This window comes from Python bivittatus, unplaced genomic scaffold, assembly GCF_059951505.1.
Source record: "Python bivittatus isolate LINGU-HERP-01145 unplaced genomic scaffold, Pbiv_v1 ctg000080_np1212, whole genome shotgun sequence".
NCBI lineage: Eukaryota > Metazoa > Chordata > Lepidosauria > Squamata > Pythonidae > Python > Python bivittatus.
Genome location: NW_028277035.1, coordinates 55,986,812 through 56,008,214, shown reverse-complemented (window position 1 = coordinate 56,008,214; position 21,403 = coordinate 55,986,812). Strand labels below are relative to the sequence as shown.

General features: G+C 38.0%; 1 long non-coding RNA gene across 1 annotated transcript; it reads left to right on the top strand.

Annotated features, from left to right (window-relative positions):
- Positions 1–7,867: 7,867 nt before the first annotated feature.
- Positions 7,868–20,074, top strand: LOC148216711 (uncharacterized). Its single transcript, XR_015795072.1, has 5 exons — positions 7,868–8,081; positions 10,381–10,531; positions 14,419–14,456; positions 19,332–19,441; positions 19,590–20,074. It is a non-coding gene; the product is annotated as an uncharacterized LOC148216711 (long non-coding RNA).
- The last annotated feature ends 1,329 nt before the right edge of the window (positions 20,075–21,403 follow it).

Sequence of the window (21,403 nt, the reverse complement as noted above, 5' to 3'; positions counted from 1 at the left end):
TGAAACTCCAGCATATTTATATTCATAGGGTAATTTATATTGGGATTTGCATTTCTGTAATTTATCTACTTCAGACTAGTTTACCAGGATAAAAGAGTGGGTTATGCATTATCTGTCAAATAAGGTCTCATACATTATTGAGTAAACAATTAACATTTTTAATTCCTGTGCATATCAAAACTCAAATGATAGATTTTATCAGCTAAACTAAACCCACTGTATTTTGTTGTTGTCACTATTACTGCTATTCTGTTATTTGTGTTTTTTATATAAATGTGTATGAATTATAGGACCATAACAAAGATTGAATTATCCATCAGTAGGACAGATATATGAAAGACAGTTCTATGACACTGTGCTGTGTTATTCTACTATGCAAATGAAACCAACAATGAATTCATCACAAACAGGAAAATTACTGTGACAAGGGATTCACTTTTACTATAACAATATTGCACATTTTTTATGGACTTGTCCAATAGAATTGCTGCCTTATCAAGTGCCAACATGCCCATCAAAATAATTCACTATTTACCTCTTGCTTCTTACAGCTGTACCAACAGTCAAAGAAAACAAAGTATATGGAATATGTCTTGTCCTGGCTTTTTATATTCTTATTCAATCTATAACAGCATTGTAAGGCTAAGGTTTATTAAATAAAAGTCCTTGCTGTTGCCTCATCATTCAGTGTTTTTTTAACTGAAAGTCAGTCCCAAAGGAATTTATTTCCAGCTAAATGTGCACTGTATGTTGGAATGCAGGATGGTCTGCCAACCATCATTTAGTAGTCTGTGATCTACATAATGGAAAACAAAGAGGCTTAGACTTAATCTTAGGATTACCTAATATTTCATATTTAAATGGTCCAGAATTCCAATCTTTTTTTTAAAAAAAACCCTTCAGCTTAAAAATCTATTTCTGTTCTATTAATACATCTTGAATCAATACTGGTTGTATCTATTTATGTCCCTCTGCCATAGTTAGAGACACCATTAGGTAACAGATCCCACTTTGCCTTTATAGCATCCTGTATACCACCCAAATTTGCTCCGGATTCTTCATGGTGTATTGGGGGAATGTGAAATGTACAAGAGGAAGGGAAAGGCTGATTGCATGAAAAAATAGTCCCTAACATGAAACCTCAAGCAATACACATTTCTTGAAGCAATTATACAGATTGTATCAAAATGAAAATTTAAAGTCTTCAGTGTTTTGGTGATTGCATATTTTGAGAAAATAGCTGGCAAAGGCAAAACGATTCCTTGTGACAATAGGACAGTTAGGAACTATGAGGATATCACACATGTCATGATGTCAATGTTAAATGACACAATATAAGTTGTGTTAGTCACATCATGACAGAAGTGACATACCATATGCAATTTGCATCATTTGTATTGTGATGGTGTGGTGCATGGGATATCATCTGCCCACCCCATCCCCACTTACCCCTTTCAGAAGCCTTGGCTTGTAATAGGTATATAAGAAGATAAAATCACAGAGGATGGGTGTCAATGCATAACATTTGCTGCTACAAAAGGAAGGAGCCTTCTAGGCATTTGATCCCAATACTACAACAGGCTCAAAGTTCTTGTTTTTGCTCTCCTTTCTGTATTTCAGACCACATATGAGCACTGTTCAGGAATACTTAAAGTGTCCAATTACTGATTTTATACACAGGCAGTAACTATCGTTGTAAAAATGTAAATATGCTTACATTCAAAGTAGAATTGGGGAGAGGAATAATAACTGGTCCTCCCTCAAGTCCTGCTATGTTGCCTCGTGGTGGTGCTGGGACTGGTAAAGATAAGCAAAGAATGCCAGGCATATACACAAGAGTATACTCCCAGCAGGATTATTCAAGATGTGAACATCGTCTCAGCTACCCAGCTAAAGAAAGCAGGCACCTTTATTGGGCAACATCGAGACAGGAATGTGCTGTAGGTGGGTGATCACTTTAGTGACAATAACAAAGACATCATTTCATATTGTTTGGGAGAAAACAATGGTAAATCACTCCTGGAGAGACACTAAAAAGTGATTGGAGAGATAGTGATGGATGATCAGCCCCTCCAGTCAGATGGCACTCAACATGCTATTGAGAAAGATTTGAGGATCTTTGGGAATACTAATGGTGCTCATGACATTAGTCATGATGGTTAGATTAAAGCCTATTTAGTTGCTGATACGTCATGCAGGAAAACAGAATCTAAAATTGCAAAGACAAAATTACAGTGGGAATATGGAATGTAAGGAGCATGAACAGGGAAGAACTCAACACAGTAAAGATAAAATGAATTAACTACAGATTGACATCATAGGCATCAGGGAACTGAAAGGGACTATCATTGGATATTTTCAGTCAAGAGGCCATAGTTTTTACTACTCAGGACACAAAAAACAAAGAATGATTAGTATTGCTTCGTAGGAAGGATATAGCAAACACAGTACTCTGGTACAATGCAATCAAAGTACCAAATAATGTCAGAGTCACAAACAATGCTTTATTATGACAATTATCCAAGTCTGAGCTCCACTCACGAATGCAAAAGAAGAGAAGTTTGATTAGTTTCATGATCAAGTTCAATCTGAAATTGACAGAACGTGACCTAATTGTGGTTGGAGAATGGAATGCCAAATTTAGAAATAGTAAGAAAATAAAGCAGGAGAACTGATTAGTTTCTGCCAATCCAGTGATTTCTTCATTGCTAACACAGTCTTCAAACAACCAAAATGATGCCTATATACATGGACACCACCAGATAGAGTACACAGAAATCAAATTGACTACAGTACATTATTGGTACAAGGAGATAGAAGAGCTCAATTAATGCAGCAAAGACATGGTCAGAGGCTGGCTGTGGAACAGATCATGAACTATTCATGTGCAAGTTCCAGGTCAAGCTGAAGTCAGAGAACAAAGTCAACCAGACTGGTTTCAGGGCAGAAAAGGAGTGAGATAAGGCTGTATAATCTCTCCTTATTAATTCAACCTATATGCTAAATATATACTGAGGGAAGTTGGATTGGAGAAAGATGATTGTGGTTTTAAAATTGGAGGGAGAAACATCAGTAAGCTGCCCTTTGCTGCTCTGAAAGTTCCAGTAATTAAGTCAAGGACCATAGTAAAAAAAAAAAAAAAAACCTAGATCCCAGTTTGTACAGTTTGTCATGTGTGCAAATACCCTAAGTCTTTGTTCATTAGAACTTCACCTAGACCACATGTTTCTTCCAAGCTTTGCATGAAACAATCATTTAGCTGCAGTTTTTAGGGCAAACTAAACAAATGCCTGGTATTCCCTATCTTTTGACACACTGTAAGAAAGCATAAGTGTATGTTCTATCAGAAAATCAGGCTGTCAAAATAAGTGCACTGATGATGACCCTGGTTCAGCAAGGAACATTCAAATGTATCTACAAGGAAGTGATTCCACTCCATGTAAGAGGAAAAGGAAGATCCATGGTCTCTGAATTGTGCCAACTGCACAGAAAGCAAATGACTGCTAAGTCGACATCCCTCTTTCTGTTTGCTTTTATTGGCAATTAGAATGCAGTTAGGCCTTGGATTTTAGTACAATTTGGGTCAGATAATTTATTTATTGGATTTATATCCTATCTTTCTGCCAAAAGATGGGTCTCTTAGCAAAGATTGAAAGTGAAAATGTAATTAAATATACCCATTAAACCCAACCTTGCTAGCTTTGCTTATTGATTGATTGCTACATTATTATTATATGATACTTTACTGTGTTAGATTTTATTGTGTAAACTGACTTGGGATGGCTTTTATCCTCAGAGACAGCTTAATATGTTTTAAGTGCACACATTTTTTAAAAGGTCAAATTTTGTACCATTTTAACCTAAGTCTGGAGCATATGATGATTGCAACTCTATAAATGATATGCTACAGGCTTCTATAATAAATGGTATGACTATGATTATACAGAAACAAAATAATTAGCTAAATACATACAATTGTTCATGCAGTAAAAAAATAACTGAGAAACCAGCTGCTGAAACAAAGAAGAAATAACCTTTAAAAGCTAACTTGGATCCCTTTTTCAGGAATAATTGAGAGTGTACATTATATCCTGTAGCTTTATTTCCAATTACCACTTGCAATCACCATAATCGTCATCTAAATAATCAAACAGATGCTTATCTCATCATTTAATCTTTTTCTTTTGGAACTGCTTTACACTTTAACTGCTGAACTTTGCCCAAATTCATCTTCTGGTACACACCTTGTTCCTTCCATTTCCCACTGAACAAAGTTCAGTCCTCAGTGGCTAAAACATGATGCTGAAGTTGAAATTTTCAGAGATCAACGCTGCAATTGCTATTTATTGTCCCAAAGGCTCCCAGTAACTATCTTCTTCATAACATTATGAACATTAAAGGAAATTCTATGATTTCCACCCTACTCCTGGCCTCTGGCCATTCCTCCTGTCCTAAAATTCTGCCATTGCCTTTGTTTTTTTTCAACATTCCAGTCTAATCTACAGTCCCAGGTTTTCCTGGTCTTCTTCTATCCAAGCCTACTTAGTTTTTTGGAAATCAGACAGTGTCATCTAAGTGCTATCCATTCATTAGATATTTGTTAGACCAATTTTCCACATTATTCTGAATGAGTTACAAAATAGGCTTGTGCAATACTGTAGATCTTTTACTTTACACACCACATATGGTTTCAACTGAACTCTGATGGATTAGGTTAATTATAGCCATGCGTTCTCCAAAATGGCTATTTGGCCAATACTGTTGCTACTTTTTACAGTTCAGTAAACAGGGGTATGGAATCCTAGTAATCTATCTTTTTACAGTGCAGTAAACAGGGAATCCTAGTAATCTACTTTTTACAGTGCAGTAAACAGGGGTATGGAATCCTAGTAATCTATCTTCCGTGGCAAGTCGTGTCTTGGCTACACCGACAGCCAATACGTCATAATCACTGCCTGTATAAGTGCATCACAACCATTCTTTGCAGATTCTAAGTAGATTCTACCTGCTCCAGAAAGAAGCCTTTAAAATTAGATCTCCCAAATGAAGAATTTAGACTTTTTAAAAACAAGAATGCCAAATCTCTTTCCATTTTGGAGATCAATTTAACAAAAAGTGTTATTATAATTTCCGTGGTAGTAGATGTTACAGCTGCTTTATAATAAATTGTAAATATTTTCTTGTGGGTCTTTTCACTTATGTAGGCCTTCTATTCAATCTGTTTTATGTTTTCTTGTGAAAAAGAAAAGCATCCTTGAGCAATGTACAGATGAACTGATTTACTCTAGCTCACTTCCAGTTAATACCTAAAGAAATTTCATTTCAACAATCATTGGGTCTCATCTTCTTACTGTTATAATTGATCAGAAAGCTTTCATTTAAGAATTGGCACAATGTATTTCTTTCACTACAGGTAGTCCTCATTTAGTAACCACAATTGGGACTGGCAACTCATTCGTTAAGTGAAGCAGTCACAAAGTGACACCACAACTGTGCTTAAGATCTTACTTCAGCTTTCCTTTGCTTTACAGACTTGCAATAGTCGTAAATGTGAGGATTGGTCACAAAGTTACTTTTTCATTACCATCGTAATTGTGAATGGTCACTAGATGAGGCAGTCACTAAAAAAGGACTACCTGTAATAGAGTTTGTGAAGATCCAACAAAGAATTTGCCACCAATGTACTTCAGCTTCTGCCGCACATAGCAATGTGTTTGCATACCTCATAGAAGGCTCTGACTACCATTCCCCTAAAGTGGTGCTGCTTCAATTCCCCTAATTTCAACTCTAATTTGTTGGGTGGGTTATAACTCAGATACCAAAAGCTTTGTGTGCCGTGATTTCAACAAGAAAATCAGGAAGAAATTTCAAATGGTTTCATAATTATGTGCTTCCCTTTCTCTAAAAGCTGCAGCTTAATGTTGGATAAAAGAAAAAAGCTTTTTGTGGAAACCAGTGGTGATGGAATCAAGCCAGCCTCTTTCTGAAGTGCACTCCCTAGCTGTGCCGCCATTACTAAAAACTCTCTTGCACTGTGTTGGTGGAAGAACATAGAAAAGATCTAATAACGTTCTTAGATAACTCACAGCAGTCTTGCTCAAGGTCCTGATATGTGTACATGGATACATGTACCAGTATGTCTGTGTGTGCCCATAAGCAAACATGGACAGGCACCCAATACTGTGGGTGGCTTACAGGGCCAAAGAAGCTTATCATTGCTCTACACATAAGCAGAGAAGGCTTTCTGGATTGTTTTGATCCCAGGCAACTCAGGATCTCAAACACACAGGGCCAAGAAACAAATTAATAACCAATGAAAACGGTATAATGTTTTGAACAAAAGTGCCCTCTCACAGATTACATTATACAAGATGGACATTACAAAGGAATGAATACATGCTTCTAAATATAAATAAATTTCAGTACTTGGTTGTTTTTTTTAAACACATATGAAGACATGATGCTGTCTTACAGGTAGAGTTTAACCCAGATGGGTGAACTGTGGCTCTGGAGAACCTCCTGTGGTGCTGCTGATTTTTAATCGCATATTTTTCTTCCATATTGAGGTAGGAAGCATCTGAAAATTGTCATCTAAGCCTTAGATGGACATATCACCATTTTAGTCAGTAACATTTCAGCTTTCTACATGTATTTGATACACTTCTGCCAATTTTACATCATTATCTCTTCCACTGCAAGTTGTTCCCCCAAAATATTAAGTGTACCCTCTGACTTCCAAAAGGCTGGCTACCCCTGAGTTAGACCATTGATCTTTGTAGACAATGATGGCAGTGGCTGAAAGAGGCCTTCAAACCAATCACCAGATATCTTCTTGAGCAGAAATGGCAAGCCAGTCCAAAGTCCTTCCCCATGCAAAATGTATTAGAATTTATCATAATAAAAACTAGAGCTTTATTCTTAAAAGAGTGCTTTGGGGGGTGGGGGAGAAAACTATACTAACATACAGATTATTTATAATTATTTTTGGCAAATTAGACATCCTTGGTATCTCACATTTCAACGCTTAATTCTTTGAAATACAACTTATTTGAGCCGTAAGAGCAATTTATTCTTTTATTTCATAACCATTTATTATACCTTTCATGTTGCAATTTTGGACATGCATAAACTTGAAACAGTCACTGTTCTCTTCTGCTTTGTGCAGCTGTTTATTTCCTTAATGGAAGAGAAAATACATCTTGACTTTAATTGCAATCCATTTTGATCCCATGATACCTAGGGATAATTAGTATTCTGTACTTGATTTCCGATCATAGGATCGTCTCAATTAAATTTACAACCTGCAGAAAAAAATTAAAATGTGCCAAAATCTACAGCAGCAATATAACATGTTGTTCTTTGGCTGAACATCCTCCAAATTGCATATTGCTATAAATTTCATGTCATTCTTTGTGCAGGTTGAAAATCCAAGTGAAGCCATGGGAGATGAGTCATTTCCCCATACACTTCCATTCTGTTGCAGCTGCAGCCCTCCCACTTTCTAGTTGCACTTAGTGAAAACAAGAGATTCCTGGTGATATAGGAGCAATTCATTCATCTTTAGATGTGTATGGCAACCAAATAATGATATTAGTGATGTCAGAAGAAAAACCTACAAAATCTCGGTACAAGGTGTCTTCCTTTGGTACTGAAATGGATTGCTGCAACCTCTTTTAAGTATAGAGAGATGATTAGAATTGCATTGATAAATAATTTCGTTTAACAGGGTCACTTTCACATTTATAATTTGCCCTGATGCTGAATAGGAGGGAGGAAAGATTACATAACTGGAACAGATTTTTGTAATGTGAGATACTAAACTCACATCTGCTATGATAACAACAAGCCAACGCATAAGGACTTTAGGGATATGATTCATTAAAAAAGGCATACTCCTATGTTTCTACTACTAATATTAAGGAAAAAAATGTAGGAAATTCTATTTCTGAACTAGCAGAATGAAAAATAGATTGCTCCGGAGTGTTGTTGCTCTATAAAAACAACATTATCTCAATTTTTCTAAAGAGATGAATTCATTTGCTTTGAAAATAAGTCTTCAAGGCTGCAAAAGAGACTCGCTCGTGAGTAATCATATATTATTTGGGGCTTCAAGTGTGCTGTTAATATTCTGAAGATTATTATACTACATTTGTTGAGAAAAGAAATTATTGTTCATTTTGCCTGGGGAATTTTTAAAATAAATTGCACTTATCACTCTATACATATCCTTCTGTGTGAGTACCTTCTAGAAGAATAGCTGATTAATTGATTAAGTGCCATCAAACTGACCACGCAGGGAGACTTCCTCCCGCATGATCTGTTGCCACCCCAGTTTTTCAGTCCCCCTAACCATGCATCCACTGCTGCTGTAACTGAGTCCATCTACCTTGCTGCTGTCCGTCCTCTTCTATTTCTTTCCACTTTTTCCCAGCATGATGGGCTTCTTAAGGGAGCGTGGCCTTCACATAATGTGTCCAAAGTATGATAAACTGAGTCTGAACTTTTGTGCCTCAAGTGAGAACTGTTCCACGGTTTTTTTGTGGCTTGAGTGAGAATTGTTCCACAGTTCATTTGTTTGTTTTCTTGGTTATTTATGATATTCTCAGGTATCTTATCCAACACCAAGTTTGAAAGTATCAGTACTCTTTTTATCTTGCTTCTTTAGAATCTAATGTTCACTACCATAGGGTAGTGAGTCACAGGGAATACGATTACCTGTATGTTTCTAATCTTTGTAGGAACAGGCATGTCACAGCACCTAATTATCTTTTTCGTTGCTTCATTGAGGCCCTACTGAATGCTGGACTGTGGCGTATTTGCTGGTTCCTCTGATCCTAAAGGCAGAAGCTATCCACCACTTCAGTGTTTTCATTGTCAGTTCTAACGGTGGTTGCTGTACCTGTAGTGATTAGTTTGGTCTTCTTGATTATTAATTTTAGTCTCAATTTTTCACTGTGCTCCTTGACTTTCATTACCAAAGTTTGCAGGTCATAGAAGTGTAATGCATAAGTTACATATCAAGCTGCCAGCTTCACTCTTTTGACAACACATTGCATTTAACTGAAAATGGCCTTGACAGAAAAGTGATGGGTGTGCAATGTCTATCCCAAACATCCTCTATCCAGCTGAAATAATATTCAGACCTGTGTGAAACCAACCGTGCACAGTAGGCACATTTTTTCTCCTTTTTTCTCCTTCGGCTTGTATATAAGAAAAGATTACATCTAAATAGCAACGTTGCATCCATTTTTGCTGATGGAAGGCAGCATGAGAATATCAGCAAAGCTTGCACCAAGGTCATGGGTCTAGTTTTCACTGAAGTGATCACAGAGTGCAATTAAAACTGCACTTTTAAAAAATATACATTTTGATGCACATTACTTTTCTAAAACTTGAAGGGTGTTAAACTCAAATAAATAATAAATTGAATTTGAGATGTTATACAGAGCACTATATGTATGTTTACTTTTAACTGGTTAATCATTGCTTGTTGAATGAATGAGAATTACCTATGATTATAAAACATAGTCATATAATCATGATATAATGGTGGGTATACACAAGACACTAAGCCAAAACCACAACCACATGTTATGGTTTAATGTAACACACCAATCAAGCCATATAGTTCAGCCTTAAAGATAATTGCTAGATGGGCCAACACCTCCCCAAAAAATATTTACCTTAACTATCTCCAGTTTTGGTGAAGGGTAAACCTACTTCCCTAATTAAATATTTTATGATGTCTTCAGAATCTAGAAGAAAATTCTGTATAAACTGTGTCTTCACTAAGTTCACTTTAACTTAGTTTCTTCATAAATTAACCCCTGAGGAAGAGAATTCTTCCTCTGCCTTATGGCATATGTATATGTTAGATTTCAACTCCCATGTTGCACAACCAGCATAGTAACATTAGCATCACATGTTTTGGCCACTCTTTAGTACGCTGGTCCTGAAATGTCAGTAACATCATGAAGTATGAGGCATATGAAGATTGCAATTCAATGGTCATTTGCATCTGGGGGTTTTAGTGAGACTATTCTTCTCATTTTTATAAAAGATAAGTGGGAATATATAATCCTAGCACACAAAGAAATATGTAAAATATTTGCCTCTTAACAATGTTCTTTGCAACATGCTGTTACATCCAACACAGGAGTATTCTGCTGAAGATTTATCGTATTTGCTCATTTCCACTGTAAACCTCTGACCCCCTGATGTAAAAGTAGCCTTGACATTTTCCAAAATGTTCCATTCCTATCTCACAAGAGAGATCTATAAGGTATGAAAAATGGCTTCCCCAACAACTTTATTGTAGAAGAAGGAAAAGAGCACATGGCAGAGAGAGACCACATTTTATCTTTTCTCTTCTACCCGCAGAGGCGGAAAAAGAGGCTCACTCTGGGTCAACACACAGGCATATCAAGAAATAAAGCTTGCAGAAGAAAACGGAGAGAAACTGCCTTCTAGCAGGAAAAGAAAAAGTAGAGCAATATGGCCTCAGGAGTCTCCGCTGCCAATGCCAGTAAAAGTGAGTAAATAGCACTGGAGTGAAATATTTTCTTTTCCATTCATTAAAAAGTCAGCAGGGTTGCAATCTGGTGCTTACATATATAAATATCAATGTCAGCGAAGAAAGGGTGCGCATAAGCATAGCAGGATTTGTCCTCTAAACCGGTTTGTAAAATAACACATATTGCTGGAAATATTCATACTAGCACTATGCAGTGGGGCTAAAGACATGCAGTAAAAACACAGGACCTCATAAAAAAAATAGCACAGTACCATGGTATAATTTTTAATGCTTCATACAGTATATATCCTGCTGGTAATATGCAATAGAAAATGTTCATTAACAAATTTGCCAAACATCTGATTCCTATCTAGAATCAGACTCTTCATATCAAGCTGATGTATAAGTTTAATGTTTTGAGTTGCTTTTTTTGGCATCTCAGGTTGGCAAATGTACTGTGTTCAGAAAAAGAAAGAAAAGGTCCAGGGTTGGAACCAAAGTTAATGGCATCTAGAGTAAATTTGTTGAAATCCACGGGACTTGAGTAAATCCTGATTGACTGAAATCCTGCAGATTTTTATCAGCCTATCGTGAGCACGAGGGAGTCTAGATTTAATGTTAGGTTGGAATCAGATTTGGTCAACCACTTGCCATTATCCCTTCCCTTCCCTTCCCTTCCCTTCCCTTCCCTTCCCTTCCCTTCCCTTCCCTTCCCTTCCCTTCCCTTCCCTTCCCTTCCCCTCCCTTCCCCTCCCTTCCCCTCCCTTCCCTTCCCTTCCCTTCCCTTCCCTTCCCTTCCCTTTAAATGAGTCAGGGAACAGGAATAGTATTTGCACAGATGGGAACATCCCAAAAATTGTAATCAAATCAGCCCAGTCAGAACTGCCTATCTCCTGAGGGACCTCCATCGATCTCCCTTCTTGGTTCTCACCAAACAGCCTCTTCATTTCATCTGTTGGCGGCAGCAGCAGAGAGAGGGAAACAGAGCCTATCTCTCAGCACTGCAGAAAGAACAGCCAAATCAAGCTCCTTCTCTCTCTGAACATATTCAAATGATCATGTTCAATGAACAAGCAACTAAGAAATGGTGCCTTCTTTTTATTCCTTCCCTCCTCATTCATTTTTCCCTTCGGTCCTGTTTCTATTAGGTTTAACTGGGTCTCATGGAGGAATAAGTATATTGGGTGAACTCTCTAACTCAGGCTTAATAGCCCAGATCCATCTGGTCTGCAGCTAAATTAACTTTCCCTACATCACAGGCACTATTTGTACTTTTTAACAGGGAGTGATAGACTCTTCTCACTCCCAAGTGGGGTAGCCTCCTAAAGAGGGTCTGCAAAAATGGGGTAGTTCCGGAATTACACTCTCTTTCTCTTTCTCTTTCTCCCTGAGAAACGCTGGGGATGAAAAAGGGATTGAAATGGGGGGAGGGAAAATCCCCACTTCCAAGTCTCTCTACAGCAGCACCAGTTTTGATCATTCCACTGTGAAATTATTATTATTACTATTACTATTACTATTACTATTCCTTCAGGAGGGAAAATTAAGTCAGGAACTGAAGAGGGAAATACAGTTACAGCTTCCCAGCCTCCTCTGTATAAGCTAAAAGGCTAAAGAATAATAAATAACTTTATTGTGGTCATTGACCAGCACAAGGAAATTGGTATTCAAATATCCAAAATATCCAAAACTAAATTGACAACATCAGGATAATTAGGAAAAGTACATAGAGACAAAGAACTTTGGCTAAAAGACAATATTAAATCAAAATATGCTAAGCAGCTTGCTCAGGCTACACATATGAAACAAGAAAGAGATTAAAATTAGCAATCCAAATAATATAAACTTTGAAATAGCAATATAAAATACAAATACTATGTGTGTGTGTGTTGTTCATAAGTGATGTGCATGCTTACTTATAAGCGGCTGGATAGCATAGTGGTTAGAGCATGGCCCTTTGACGTGAGAGACTGGGGCTCAAATCCCAGCTAGTGCCTACCTTACCCCCTAACGCTTCACCTGCCTATCTCAAATATGAGAGTGACAGAAATTAGGACACAAATATGAGAGTGACACAAATTAAGAGAGTCCTGCTGACTTGGACATCACCTGGATTAACAAGGTCCGTACCAGATGTTGGGGAACCAGGACAATCTGACAATAAGTGGGCTACTGGAATAAACCATACATTGACAAGATAAGAGAACCTCGAATTAATGGAATGTATGAGACGACTGTGGATGGACAGAAGACTTACATCCACACCAACTTGAGATACACCAACTACACATTACATCCTGGACCGAAGACGACCTGGAAGAACAACTGGATGTGCAGCCATCACTGCCACCCCCTCCATTCCAGAGCACAGCAGCTGATATGAGGCATAAGATCATGGATAAACTAGCTACAATCAACCCTTGAGACCATCAGATACTATGCTGGAAAATGCCAATAGAGCCCTCACAACAATTCCTACTATCACCATAACTGAAACCAATGAACTGATATACACTGCAGCTGTTGTAATCCTGGAGATGCTTGGCTACACAATCAAGAACAGCAGTACATACCTACCCACCAACCCCGCCCCCAGAAAAGGAGGTTGGCGGTTAAGAACAAGGCAACTTGGAGAGAAGTTAGTCAGCTGGTGGAATTACAGAAGGGTGTGGAGATTAAAGATAAGACTTGGCTACTGAAAAAAATACAGGTCTTTCATGATCAGCACTGTCCTTCCTTGTGTTAGCCAGTCTGGGTGGGAGCCTGCTACTAGCAGCTGGTTCATCTGTGCTGCTAGGCATTCATGCACTGCTGTTAGTTTTTTTAGCCAGTAGGTGTGGATCATGTCCGGGCCAGATGTTGTCCAGCTCCTCATGTTCTTGACCCGCTGTTGGATGTCTGCTACTATGATGGTGACTGGTTCCTATTCTGGGAGATTGCTGTGGTCTGCTCTCAGGTCCTGCAGCCCCTTTGCACTGGTATATGTCTTTTCTTTGTCCCATATGTCAATACTGTTCAGTTTCTGCTGATGGTGGCTCTGCTGATACTGTGTTGTTGCACTGCAGTTGGGAGTACACCTTGGATGGAGAACAGGGTGTTTATCTTCTTGGCCTCTGCTTCTCTAGTGTATCTCCTTAGCCTGGTAGCCAGTGCTGTGAGCCTTTGTTTAGCAGTCTCTAGGGCTTCAGATGGAGCCAGGCCCATATATTTTTTCAGTAGCCAACTCGTATCCTTAATCTCCACACGCTTCTGTAGTTCCACCAGCTGACTGACTTCTCTCCGAGTTGCCTTGATCTTAGCCTCCAATCTCATTTTCCGGGGTGTGTCTCTGTGTGTGTGTACTACTGATTCTCTTAGTTTATGTTCCTGTCTCATCCAAGGTAGGCAGGTGAAGCATTAGGGGGCTTTTCCCAAGGACCCCTACTGGTATATTTGTAAATAAAACAATAAAATTATTCAAAAGGGATTTAAGAATTATAAACTTCTCTTACAGACCCCTGTCAAACCTGAGAAGAATATAGTATAGTAGCCAACATGGCATGTATACACCAAAGCACAGAAGAAGTTAAAAAGTAGCCAATGGTTAATGCTGAGCCTGAGTTACCTCTGGCCATCCATACTCAGGCAGATTCAATTGCTCCCAATTATTCTTTGCCTGATTTTGCATGCCACCATGTAAAACCTGGCAACCTTGGGTGTCATTTCAGGGTTGATGTCAGGAAGTAAAAATTGCTTACACTGTTGATTGTTGTATCCTCCTTTGCTGGTCAGGAGTGGGACAATTAGGGTGTTTCGAGGTTCTGTATAAAACTGGCAATACAGAAGAACATGTTTGATAGTTTCTAACTGTTCTGAGTCACAAGGACATACTCATAATGAATGTGGTGTCTTTTTGTCTCTTCCAGCCAGAAGTGCTGAAGGGAGAGCATTTCATCAGGCTCAGGTAAAGGCCCTTCTCTGATTTGGGATGTTAAGCTGTGTGAGATACATAGCTGGTACCAGAGCAGTGTTTCTCAACCTTAGCAACTTTAAGATTTTGTGGATATGTGCGTGGACTTCAACTCCCAGAACTGAAGCAAGCTGGCTTGGGAATTCTGGGAGTTGAAGTCCATACCTCTTAAAGTTGCTAAGGCTGAGAAACACTGTGCCAGAATGTATCTCTGGCTACCGTATCTGTCATGGGAAGCTGAGTAGTATTACCGGCATCCGTTTGACGGTCTATGTTGAACAAACACTGCTTGAGTGTGGCCCTTTAGCTAAAAGACTAAAGAAACAGCAGCCACTTTAGCCCCCATTCATCCTCTACCTTGTGTTGCTGGAACACATACATAAATAATTGACAGGGGACAGGATGGTTAGGCCATACGTATAATGTGAATACAACCTTTCGGTCATGTCTTTTTCTTGTAAGTCTCCATGCAGGAACTGTTTCATATTTCCACCGACTGGAGATATGCTGCATTGAGAGATTTATGGACTGAAAAAGTGGGATTCAAATGCTTTCATGTGCAGTGTATCTCCTAGTCTGCAGATTCAAGAGCACAGCTGTTAAACACTGGTCATGGTGCTAGTCTTTGTGTTATTGACATTTAACGGAATTTTGTTACTTTCATCACTTCCCTTTTCTTTTATGGAGTTTTTAGCATTTGATGAGAAACAATTTTTGAAGAACTTTTTACTCTCTCGTTGTTACATAGATTCTTCATTCTAATATAATCATATGCTGAGGAACAGCTTCAGTACATGATAAAAATCAAATACATTTTTCCCTATAAAATGGACCTGAAATATTTTTTTAAAGCAAGCATTTCTTTCTCTATTTGTGGCATTTATTTATTTACAAACAGAAATAGAAAGAAAAGAGACAATCAGAAGTTTGGGGTTCCTCCTGCTTCTGTCATTGTCATTGAAGACTTAAGTGACCTATTAGGACAACCTATTACCAGTTTCAGTGATGCTCTTTCAAAGACAGGATAGTCTTTGTACACCTTTAACAATCTAGATGAAATAATTGATCTCTCATAAAATCAGTCAGCAAATTTTTGAGGGAGATGAAATTAATGGAATATTTAAATGGATTGCTAGCTTTATGACCTAAACATTAATCTTTTACCTTTATTGTGGTCTTTACAATTCATATATTAACTTTGAAATGCAAACTAACAGACTATTCCTTAAAAGATGTATGTATGTATGTATGTATGTATTTTATTAATCAAATTTATATGCCACCCATCTCACTGTATACTGTCTGTTCTGTTGTCTAATCAACATTATACAGTAAAATAAATTTCAAAAGACTGAAAAATATTTTTAAAAATTATTACATACTGTACATTGTAACTCTATCTTAACTCAATAGTATTATTTACAAGCACTTTACATGTGCTGCTACTTTTGTTTAATTTAAGCTCATGGTCTCACAGAAATAATGTACATATAAGTATATAATAAATACCTATAAATAATAATTAAGCTCTTCATAGTACCAAGACATTTCTGTCCATACAATTCCTTCCCCAAGGTCAGATCTATGTTCCTTTATATTCCAAGGCAATTGTACACTCATCTATAAGACTTCATACCAAGCACTGCAATAAATATTGAGTCTCCAGAAACTCAACCCCACATTCAATAACAGCAAACGTTTTACAGACTCAGCATCACTAGACTCAACATGCTTTATTAAAACAGGAAAGAAGTCATATATATGCAGAAGGACTGCAGAACACAGAAACCAAGCCCAAAATATATGTCAGCCCTACAGTTTAAATCCTAGGCCTTTGCCTCCTGCCTTTTGAATCAATGGATTTCTGGCTGTTCTTTTTCTGGTCTTGTGAGTTGGAAGACATCAGTTCCATGTTTACATAATGGTTTTGTCTGGCCTAAGAATAGCTGGTTCCTGCCTTGCCAGCTTCAGCCTTTAAACTACCATATACAAGCTTCCCTGGAACCCTAGCCACCCCCTCCCCCATTGTTCAATGCCTGTATATTGTATAAATCTAGAAATTACCTTATCTCCTTAACTGCCATAGTGTGACCACTGACAAGTTTTTCATAGGTAAGCACCTCACTAAACACCACTGGTCCAGGTTTACTTTTGAGCAATCATAGTTAGCAAGGAAGTATTCCAAAATGGTGGAGAAATATATCACAGAATTCACCTTTTCTCATTTTTTTAACAATAAGGTAAGCTCAAAAATGTTATGCAAAAAAGAAAAGGAAAGGGAAAGAAAAGGATATCCTGAAAGAAATTTGAAAGTTCAGAAGGAGGTAGAAAAATAAATGTACTGATAAAACAACTTTCTGCTTTTATTCAGTAACTGAAGTATATTTTTGTTTAATGCAAGATAGCAACAAGCAATATTTGCTCACAATCCTGCATGTACAATGAATATATATTGGGCTTCTATATTTTACTAGAGCATATGGTTCTTGTAAAAAACAGTGGAGAAATATGATAAAACAATGTGAAATTCAAGGCCAAACTAAATGGCACAATGGAGATCTCTAAGTCTTTATGTATTTTATCAAAAGCAGCCATGGAGTAGAGGGATTTGGAGAGTTTCATAGCTCAGCTTTGTTCTGTTGCCTGCTTTAGCAGACCAGTTTTTGGTTCCAATGTATTTTTCAGAGAAAGAAATCCCCAAAAATATGTGCAAGACCAAACCAGGACAAAGAGATTATTTGCACTTATTATAAAATGTATAAGATAGCTAAAGATGTTCTAACAGGGTATTTTTGCCTTTTCAAATCCAGACTGGTTTAGAACAGTGCTAGGTTTTTATAGAAAAGCCTCTTCTCCCACGCAGAACTTCTAGAAATGACCATGTAACCCTTCGTATTCTGTATCATAGCAGCCCTATTTAGATGTTCTTGAACCATGGGTTATTGGTTTCAGGTTTGTGTGGAAACCAACACACATACACGCAAACTCACAAAAGCTTTTTTCCAGCAGGCTGTTAACCTTTCTAGTGTCATCATCTGGAGTCGGATTTCCTGGAGCACTCTTATGGAACATCAGAAACGGGCTGGCAGAATATAGTCAGCTCAAGAAATACTGGAGAAGGAATGAAATTTCTGTGCAAAAAAGCCAGTGCTGACACTTTAAAATATTTTTTGCTATTTAAACAAAGCCACTCAATATGTTTTAAAAGTTAGTACAATCCCCCCAATCCCTCTGTAGATGATGATGATGAGAACTAATGCCAGTTAAACTTCCTATTTTTTTTTTCCATTTCCAGAAATGGAAAATTAACACCCACTGCCAAAAGACTTTTACACCCATAATTGGGAAAATCAGTTTAGAACAGTCAAAGTGGAAGAGAAGCAGTTAAACTAATTTCTGTCAGCACCATCTCCTTCCCTGGAAGATGTTGGCCTATTAGGGAAAATTTACAAGTATCAGGCATATGGAAGCTGTTTTGAACACAGCTTCAGCTCTTGTCCACATAGCTATTCTGTTTCATAAACATGTATAGCTTGTAGCGGTACATGGTCATGTCTAGGGAGTGTACATAAAATTGCATGTTACAGTTCTGAGTTAATTAAGATGGGGTTCTTATCACATAACTCGCCCTCAAATTTTATACGTAGAAACTCACCGTTCATTTCACAATTGTTCATAACACCAAGAAAAACGTCTGCTCGAACCTCTCTTAACCCGTTTATGGTGCGTTTAAGAATGTCTCATTCTCTCTCTATTTTTTTTTTTTTTTTTCTGCCATGTGAGATCTGTTCCCTTGTAGTGGGTAGTAAAAATCTGGACAAATGCCAACAATTTTCTCACGTAAAAAGCAACAACAATGCAAATAATAGAACCTCATTAATAGCCAAGAAAAGCTTGCAGGTAATCCCTTTCTTGGTGCCAATTATCTTAAGGGCTTATGTGTGCTGACAAGCTGTCCCATCTCGACTTCTGGGTGTCCTTTGCAGGTCTGTTTGCAAAGTACTGTTTTTTCTGCTTCTGATAATTCACATGCTATGGTCTGGTTTGCCCACTGCACTTATTTTCTTCTAGTCCTGCTATTCTGTTGCCTGCTTCATGAAAACAGGAATGTCTCCTTGCCTCATTTTCCCAGGTCTTCCTGAATAAAGTATGCTGTAGCTTTTGTCACAATGGGTCTTTCTCACTAGCACAAGGGTTGCAATACTTTTTAAAATAAGTGCACTGGTCTATAATTTAAAGCTACACCATGAACTTAAAAAAAAAAAAAGCCCAGGGGAAAAGTACGTTGCTCAGGGGAAAAAAGAGAACGAGTAATTTTAGAAGAATGTGTTTCTGCCAAGTTTGGAACCAGGAACATTCTGTATATCAGGCACATCTTATAAACAGTGTGTTAATGAAAAAGACCTTCTGTGACAGAAGCTGCATCAGACCTTGATGAGGAGAAACTGGAAAAATGCAAGAAAGAAACTTTTAAAAATTGGTTGTTGTGCCTGCATATATCTGCACTTTGAGGCTTTAACTTTGTACATATATATTTAACTTTCTGTTCATGTGCACACTCATCTATCTAGCTATCTCTAGGAAGATCTGTCCATAGGAAGGAAAACAATTGGCCACAGAATGTAGGGAGTACACAGCAGCAGACAACTGTCCAGTTATGTGGTAACTTTGCACTGCTGCCATAGGGCCTCAGATGGGCATGAGTACAGGACAGGGCAACTCAAGGCTGCAGGGCAGATATGCCCTATGACAGGGAATTTTGGACCGTAGCTTTTTAAGGAATAGTGGCAATTATTCCCAGCATGATGTTGGAACCTTAGTCAACAGCACCCTTTTATGTTTCTCAATCCATTTTTTCCACTCATGCAGGATTTTGATCCATTTGAAAACAATGGATCAGATGGGACAAATGCTATTCTGGACCTTGTCTGATATAGCGCAGTAAGGGATTGGAAAGGAAAGGAAAACCAATTAACCCTGTAAGTATAACTACGATGGAAACTTAAAAATGAAGTTGGTCAGATTCACTCTGCAAAATATAAAATTATATAACACCAGTAGATATCTCTGTATTCTACAAAACTGTAGCCTTCTGTATAAATATGATTTTTATCCCCATGCAAACAGAAATTCTGGTAACACAGATACTCACTAACCACTGGGGAGATGGAGGGAGAGGTCATCGGATGTAAGAAGAACTATTGTATAATTGGATTTCTAAGGAGAAAGGCAGCAGGAGGAAAGACATCAAGATTTTCATTTTCATTTAAGCTTTTTGAATTGAACCAATTATGATCTTAGATTCTATTAAGATATATTTTTAAATGTGTTTGTTTATTATTGTGTACTGTTTCCACACAAAATGTAGGGCTCTTGCAATAGAAAGGCATGTTATAGATAGAATGATAATGGTGATGATTCCCTCTAAGACTCCTAATTATGTTTCTTACTCCTAATTGTGACAAAGTAGAAGTTTCATAGTGGAGGACATGTAAACTGGTATTTTCACATAATATGCTAGACGCAGCGAAGAGATGATAGTAAAGAAAAATTCTGGGATTAAATTTTAATTTTGTCTATTATGGGTTGGAGTTTAAGATTCTGAACCAAGATTGCTATGTACATATTACTTTTTTCCAGTCAGCTTTCTGATTTATTTGTTTTCCAATAAATAGTTCCTGGTTTCAGCTTCCTATAGTGTGTGAATTTGTTTTCATTAGAGGCAAAGTTGTTAACTGAGATGGAAAATAGATTCCAGACTGAAAGCTTTTGAGCAATGGAACAACCAAAATTCTGGAACTAGCAGCTATTAAACTGTTCAAAACCTCCTTTAGCAAGCTCTGGTATTATCTTTGCCTGTGTCTTAGCACTGCAAATAGCAAGGCTCAAACATTAAAGAACAGAATGATTTTCTAAAAAGAGGGTGTAATGCATGTCTAAACTAAGTCTGAACTGAGAATCAAACAGAAAAATGATAATTTGCAGACACTAACGTGAGAAGCTTTTCCCTTTTTTTAAAAAAAAAAGTTCTTAAATGTTCATCCATCCCAAAGGGATTAATGATATTCAGAATGTCACTAGCTGCAATATAAAATAATTGAAAAAATATGAAGAGGAAACTGACATTTGTGACTTCTAGGTAAAGATGTGCAGAACCAGAAATATGTTTTGTTTTGAATCTGAAATAAACCATGACATTCTGGAAACTCTGCCAGACCATTTCAGATGGGCCAGAGATTGGCAAAACCAGAACTCTTTGACTGTTCCAGATTTCAGCTGAAACAAAATCTGGAGGGATCCTTCAGTGATATGGAAAGTCTGTTGTGTATCTCCCCTTCTCTCTCCTACTACTCCACATGGCCTGCCTGTCTCTCATCTTTCCAATGCTTTCCTTTTCCTCATTCCCCTGCCTTCCCTCAGCTGCTACTGCTACCCACAATCTCACTGGCCTGCTGTAATGGGCTGTGAGAATAGCCTTGGGAGACAGGAGGAGGAGGAGGAGGAGGAGGAGCCACAGCCTAGACCACAGTCTGACAAGGGATATCTCAGCCCACAGAAGGAATAGGGATGGAGAAAGCATCTCAGAAGGGACTCTCCCTAGTTCTCTGGAAAGTAAAGGCAGGGGAGAGGAGAAGGGGTTTCAGGCTTGCAAGATTGATGTCAGCCCTTCAAGGTAGTCCAGACAAGAAACCAAAACCATGAGCACTAACACTACCTTTATGGTAAGGTTACAGTACAGATTATTGTCTCCCAAGGTTATTCTCACAGCCTTTTATACCTGCCCACTCCTGATCTTCCCAAAGCTTCCTTTCTAGCCTGCCCTGCTTCTCTTCAGCCCTTGTTGCCACCAGTGTTCTGCACACACTGTCACCAAGGAAATGCCTCAGCTTTGGCTTTGTCCTGGTCTTAATCATCACATTCCTGAACCCCTTCTGTCTGGG